The sequence below is a fragment of the Orycteropus afer genome, unplaced genomic scaffold (assembly GCF_000298275.1).
Source record: "Orycteropus afer afer isolate SDZICR_OR568_19922 unplaced genomic scaffold, OryAfe1.0 scaffold00052, whole genome shotgun sequence".
Classification (NCBI taxonomy): Eukaryota; Metazoa; Chordata; class Mammalia; order Tubulidentata; family Orycteropodidae; genus Orycteropus; species Orycteropus afer.
In genome coordinates, this window is record NW_006921639.1 from 157,293 (window position 1) to 164,903 (window position 7,611).

Genomic DNA, 7,611 nt, shown 5'->3' on the forward strand with positions numbered 1-7,611 from the left:
CAGTAGGTATCATAGCACTTGCTGAAACAGACTTCCCCAAGCTGCTAATCACATAGTAAAGACCCACAATCATGTGTTAGTACAGAAACATTGTTTGGGCGATATTGTTGGGAGTCTTTAACACCCTTCCTTCCCTAGTGCCCCTCCTGCCTTCTATCATCCTGTTATTTTTCCTAGCTGTTTGCCCAGCTCAGTGAGAGCTTGTAAGATGGGGAAAGTGTGCTGACAGATGATGACAAAAACACAACTTACTGTTTTTGGTGGAGGCAATGTCGGTGGTGGTGATGGAGGTGGAGTTGGCGGCCGCAGCTCCTTGGTGGTCTAGAACGTTAAAAAGGCATGAGCGCAGCTGCAAAGGGGTGGTGTGGGCTCTGCCGTGGCCACTGCAGAAAGGACATGATACTGGTTGGAGCAGTGGGCAGAGCACAGGTTTTGGGATGGAATCCTCTGCCCCTGTTGCCTGGGATGCTATGGCCAACATGCTCTATCTCTGAGGCCCTGTTTGCTTATTTGTCAATAAGGAATGCTGCATCCCACAGGCTAATGCACCTGGTCCCTGGTAGCAGTGCCACATCTGGTAGTTTTTATCTACCAAAACATCTAATGAAGACATGAGGACATGCCTCATATCTCATTCTCTCTATCCATTATGGGCTTCCTGTCCCTGAGGATAGCAGCCCTCATGACCAGGTTTTCTCTCCTCACTTCTCTCCCTTTGCAGAAACTGCACTTGTTAGTTCTAAGCTGGTTTATTTTCTCCTTTCACATTTCTGCTTTTTCTTCTTTTCATCCCCTCTCTGGGGTGTGTTCCAACAGTGCCTCTGCTACCCAGGTCCCAAGAGTGCCAATCTCTGTCCTTCTGCTACTGCTCTGCAGTGTGCCAGGCATTTGCCACACAACATCATAGTTGACAATTTACCCTCAAAGCTTTTGACTAGATACCAGATTAGGAGCACCAGGTAGGTCTTGGCTCAGAGTTTAGCATGTCCCATAGGCAAACTCTCTGTGGCAGCTCTGACAGCCTAGTGCCCACCATGACAACTCTAGGGTCCAGGGATATGAGGAAAGGGCCTATGCTTCAGCTGATTCAGGAGACAACCATGAAGCTGATGAGAACCCGCCTGTGACTCTCATAGGCCCATGTCCCTCAAAGGATTGATATGTGCCTGAGCCACAGGGCTGGGTGGAGCAAGGGTACTCACTGACTTCCGGCACAGACGCCAGGCACAGCACAGCAGCAGTGGGAGTAACAGCAGGGATGACACCAGCACCAGGAGTAGGGGGATTTTGGGGAAGAAGCTATGGCCCTGTGGGAGAGCTATGGTCATTGTCTGTCATGCTGGGAGAAAGTAGGCAAAGCAGAGGGCTGGGGTGGGGCAGGGTGACCTCTCCTGAGTACCATCATCTAGCAGTCCACATCAGGCTTTCACATAAGACCCACCCCTTCTACCCAGGCTTCTCACCCTGAGGAACCAAAGGGGACCTAGGAATCTGGGGCCAGACCCCTGGAGAGCCACTACAGATCTCTGGGCCACAAACTCAACTTTGACCCCTCTCATAGCCTCTGCCCCAGAGCCTTGAAAGGACAGCCTGGAAGCTCCGTAGTCTGCTTGACTTAGTTGACAGCTTGCCCCTTTCTTGCCTCCCAGACTGTGTCCATCCTGTGCATGGGTTCTAGGATAAGACCTAGGGGGGCAACTGCAACCCTACCTATCTTGAACCTGGCCAGATACTTACACACTTGGTGCTAGTGATGCTGAGGTCATTGGAGAGGAAGTTGAGCCCATTATTCAGGCTGACTTCAACCAAGACTGTCCTGAAGCACAAAGGGCAGAGAGTGACCACCAGCCTCAGAGACATGTTTCTTGCCATTCACTCACACTTTTGCCATAGCTCTCCTCACTGCAATGACTTTGAAAATAAGATCTTTTGTGGCCTGGGAAGTCAATAGCATGGATGGGGACAAACAGTAACAACCTGATCTCCACCCACTAGGGTTCTCAACAAGGGCACGTACATTTCAGCTTCTTCCAACAGTGCTCCCGGACAAGTTATTTTGTTTTCTTCCACAGTGATTGCATTTTCAGCTAAAATAAAATCACATGAGAAGAATGTCAATGAGCATGTCAGTCCATCTAACTTCACTGTCTGCCCTCAGCAAACTGAGCAGACACTGATGTATCACAGCTTCTCACTGCCTTCATCCATTGAAAGATACTTGCTGAACATCTACTGTAGACTAAGCACTGTGTAGTTCACTGGTGTTTAACAGTAACAGGACAGCCAGAGACACTGTTCTCAAGAACTCTTATTCTAGGGCCAATACAATTTAAGAAATGAACAAAATAAATGACAGAGTGACACTGTGACACTAATGAACACAGAGAATGGAGAACTATTGGAGATGAAGAGGCAGTTGCTTAGGAACTGGTGACTGCCCTAGCTTTTAGAGATATAATTATCTTTTAGAGAAATAGAAATATTTACACATAAGATATGATGTCTGTTGTTGTTGTTATGTGCCATCGAGTTGGATCTGACTCATAGTGACCCCTCCTTGGGTTTCTGAGGCAGCATCACTACGGAAGTAGATTGCCCAACCTTTCTTCCAAGGAGTGACTGGTGGGTTTGAACTGCCAGCCTTCTGGTTAGCAGTCAAGTGCCTTAGGCACTATGCTACAAGAGCTCCCATGTGATGTCTAGGATTTGTTTTAATAACAAAGGGCTATCAGGGAAACATGGGCTAACAGTTATCAAAATTAGGTTATAGGGACTTCACATTCATTATACAAGTCCACTAATTTTGCATATAATTGAATATTCCCATTAAAAATAAGACCTTTCTAGGACTTCCAGTAAGATGGAGGAATAGGCAGACAAGTGACACAGACCCTCTTCAACAAAAGAAAAGAAAAAAAACAATTGACAGAGATACAGAAGATAATCCTGGAGCCCTGAGCTTTGAAAGGAGCTGTACAGAAGTGGATTAGGCACCAACTAGTGGAACAACCTGAATGAAAACAGTGAGTACAGAGACGGTTGGAGCTGCGGACTAACAGCTACTCTGATGGGACCAATAGCCTGAATATTTCCAAGTGGTGTTGGGACCTGAGAATTCACCTAAAGATCAGCCCTGGTCACCAAGGGCTGTAGGGACAACTGTGCTGGTGGCCTATGACTAGGAAGGGAAATAACAAGGAGGGAGACCACATGAGCTGTTGACTTTCCACTGTCTGGAGGGTGCAGCCATTTTGATTGTTTACATGTGGCAGCCATTTTGGATATTTAAAGTGACCAAGGGCGCAACCATTTTGAATCTCTACAAGTGGCAGCCATTTTGGATTTTAAAGTGATAACATACTCATTTGGATTCCAGGGACCTAAGAATAGGCTCTGTTTGTCAGGGTCAGCAAGGGCATACGAGAGGCTGACAACAGGAAAAGAGACAGGTGGCGAGTGTATAAATGCTGTCAACTAGTGAATAGAGGAACACAGCACAGTACCCTGCTTGCATAGATAATATACAAACAAAACAAAGAAAACAAAAATCATGGGTAAGTCACTCCAACATACAATCACCAATTAAATATAAACACAAAAATGTCACAATGCCTCGGAGACAGCAGAATATCACAGTCCAAATAAAGAAGCAAGATAAAGCAGGAGAAACAAGGGACCAGGATATAGCCACAAAACACATCCCTGAGGAAGATGCAGCATTGGAACTCCCTGATAAGGAATTAAAAAATAAGACCTTTCTAAGGAGGCAATGTGTGAACTGAGATAAAAAAATGAGGCAATGGCCCAGGTAAGATCTGAGAGAGGAGTGTTCAGGAGTATGGGAATTGCACATGCCAAAGTCCTAAACCTCTGTGGAGGAGGGAAGGAGGTGAGTAAGGTCAGCCAGAGAGGCCTCAGAGGCTGTGAGAAGGGGTATGGATTAAATTCCAAGTATAGTAACTCTGTCCAGAGTTATATACCAAAAGCAAGTTACTGTGTTGGTAACTTACTTTTGGTATATTGTCCCTCCCCTCCTCTCCTATCCCTGGTAACCACCATCAACAACAACAAAAATTCTTTCAATATATAAACCTCTCTTTGACTTTTTACAATAGTAGACTAATACAGTACTCATCCTTACAGTATTACAATACAGTATTGTCTTATTATTTAATTCAGCATAATATCCTTCAAGTTCACCCATGTTATAAGGTGTTTCACAGATTCTACATTATTCTTTAGTGTTTCATAGTATTCCAAGAGTCCATACTTTTACACATGCCTCTCTAAACTGTGGCAATCCTTCTGAACTACAGCAAAGTGGCGATAGTAAAGCTGCCTTCTCAGGCTGGCTTTGCTACAATCTCTCTATGCATGCTGTGCCAGCTTCCCAGGACCTGTTTTTCCCTCTGGACACTGGAATGAATGGTCTCAGGGGCCTCAGTAGTTCTGACATCTGGAATTTCAGGAGGATGTTTATATCATTGCCTTCTTCAAGAATCCAGGAGCTAGGACCTCTGCCACCCAGAGGCTCTGCCAGTAGTGAATGGTTGCTGATTTGTATGGTCCTATCTGTGGGGCAGAGACAAGTTTACCCCAACAGGCCCATGGTTGTGGTGATCAGGAGGTATGGGAGGACACATGGTCCCTCTAGTAAAGCGACCACAGGCAGCACAAAGCTGACTACTCTCCTGAGACACTTTCAAGAAAAATCTTTCCAAAAGTAGAAAGAGGTTTTAAATATTGTTCTTTATAAAACTGTTTACAATAGGCTGGTTGTCCATTTAGAAATGCTTTCTAATTTTCATAAGTCCTAACTTTTCAGTATGTGTGTATGGTGAAAATATAATCAACAAAACCAATTAAACAATTTGTACATGCATATTTCAGTGACATTGATTACATTCTCCATGTTGTGCAACCATTCTACCTATCTTTTCACAAATTATTCTACCATCATTTATATAAACTCAATGTGCCTTCAGCAAAAACTCTTGTCTTTCTCTCTTCCTCCCATGCCAACTTGTTGTGCCAAGTTTGTGTATCCTTGGATTGATTGTGGATCAGAGTGACCTTATATGACAGAGTAGAACTGCCTCACAGGTTTTCCTAGGCTATAATCTTTATATGAAGAAGAATACAGCATCAGGATTGAAGGAAGACTCATCAACAACCTGTGATATGCTGATGACACAACTTTGCTTGCTGAAAGTGAAGATGACTTGAAGTACTTACTGATGAAAGTCAAAGACTACAGTCATCAGTATGAATTATACTTCAACATGTAGAAAACAAAAAATCCTCACAATTGGACCAATAACCAAAATAATGATATATGAAGAAAAGATTGAAGTTGTCAGAGATTTCATTTTACTTGGATTCACAATCAGTGACCATGGAACAACAGTCAAGAAATCAGGTTATATATTTCCCTGGGAAAATCTGCTGTAAAAGACCTCTTCAAAGGCCAGAAACTTCTGGTAAGAGGGCAGAATAGGCAGACCAGCTACACAGACCATCTTCAACAAAGAAAAGAAAAACCAAATGACACAGGTACAGAAGATAATCCTGGAGCACTGAGCTTTTAAAGGAAGAATACAGAAATGGATTAAATATCAACTAGTGGAAGAACCTGGATAAAAACAGTGAACAAGGATACAAACAGATGCTAAAGGGAGTCCTTTGGACAAAGAACCAACAACAGCAAACAACAGCCAACCATTAACACACATGATGATATAACCCAGAAATCAACACAGTTATGGAAGTATCCCAAGTAAAATAAGCTTACAAGATTACAAACAGGGAACCAGAGACATCAATTGGTAAATGAGGATAACTACAAACCAAAGAGAGTGAAAAAATAGTGTAGTTATAGGACTTCTAAATGGTAAGGAAGTCAAGACAACTGCAAGATAGAATGGACCACTCTAAACTTGGGAAGAAAATTATAAATCACAAGATAACCTCAAAGAAAAACAATAAACCTTTGCATCAAAATAAAAAAGAGGACAAGCACAAAAACTTAGCAAATACTAAAATAATAGCAAGGAAGGAAATAACACAATTCATAAAACAAATGAGCACAGGACAGAACATGATATGGAACAAAGAAATCAGTAACACCAGGAAAAAACACAAAACAAAATGACAGCAACAAATTCATCCTTGTCGATACTTATATTGAATGTAAATGGATTAAATGCACCACTCAAGACATGGAGAATTGCACAGTGTATAAGGGACACAACCCATCAATATGCTTTTTACAAGACACAGCTTAGAGACAAAGAAAAAAAATAGACTAAAAATCAAAGGTTAGAAAAAGATATATCAAAAAAGAGCAGGAATGGCCATATAAATTTCTGATAAAATTGACTTTAAGACAAAAACAACTATAAGAGATAAAGAAGGACTTTATATAATGATTAAAGAATCAATTGAACAAGAGGACATAACCATAATAAATATCTATGCATGCAATGAAAGAACTCCAAATTACATAAATCAGACTTTATCAGAATTGAAATGACATATAGATGACTCCACAGTAATAGTAGGAGACTTTAATACACCACTTTCAACCAAAGATAGAACAACTGGAAAATAATTCAACAAAGATGCAGAAGAACTAAACAATATAATCCATCAACTTGACCTTATAGACATCTACAGACCACTTCACCCAACAACAGCACAATATCTATTCTTTTCCAGTGCAGATGGAATATTATCTGGAATAAACCATATGTTAGTCCATAAAGCAAGCCCTAATAAATTTAAAAACACTGAAATACTGCAAAGCCTCTTCTCAGATCACAATGGTATAAAATTAGAAATAAACAATAGGAAGATGAACAGAAAAAGAGCAAGCACATGGAAACTGAATAACTCCTTAAAAAGACTGGGTAATAGAAGAAAGAAAAAAAATTACTTGAATCAAATGAGAAGGAAAAAACAACATACCAAAATCTTTAGGACACAGCAAAAGCAATGTTCAGAGACCAATATATAGCAGTAAATGCACACATCAAAAAAGAACAACAAGGCAAAATCAACACCTTAACCCAACATATGTAACAATTAGAAAAAGAGCAGACAAAAAACAGCCTAGTCACCAGAAGAAAAGAAATAATAAAGCTTTGAGCATAAATAAACAGAAAGTAGAAAAACAATAACAAAAATTAACAAGACTTGAAATTGTTTTTTTTTGAAAATGTTAATAAAATTGGCAAACCACTGGCAAACTTAACAAAGGAAAAGGAGGAAATAATACAAATAACACAAATAAGAAATGAATTGGGTGACATCACAACTGAAATAAAAAGGATAATATCAGGATACTATGAAGAACTGTACTCTAACAAATTTGAAAGTATGGAAGAAATGAACAGATTTCTAGACACATACTACTTACTTAGACTAACATAGATTGAGATTGAAAATTTGTAACAGGTGCATAACAAAAGAAGAAATCAAATAGGTCATTAATATATATATATATATATATATATAAACAATCAAAAAATGCCTAGCCCAGACAGTTTCACTGGAGAATTCTACCAAATGTTCAGAGAAGAACTGACACCAATCCTACTCAAAGTATTCCAG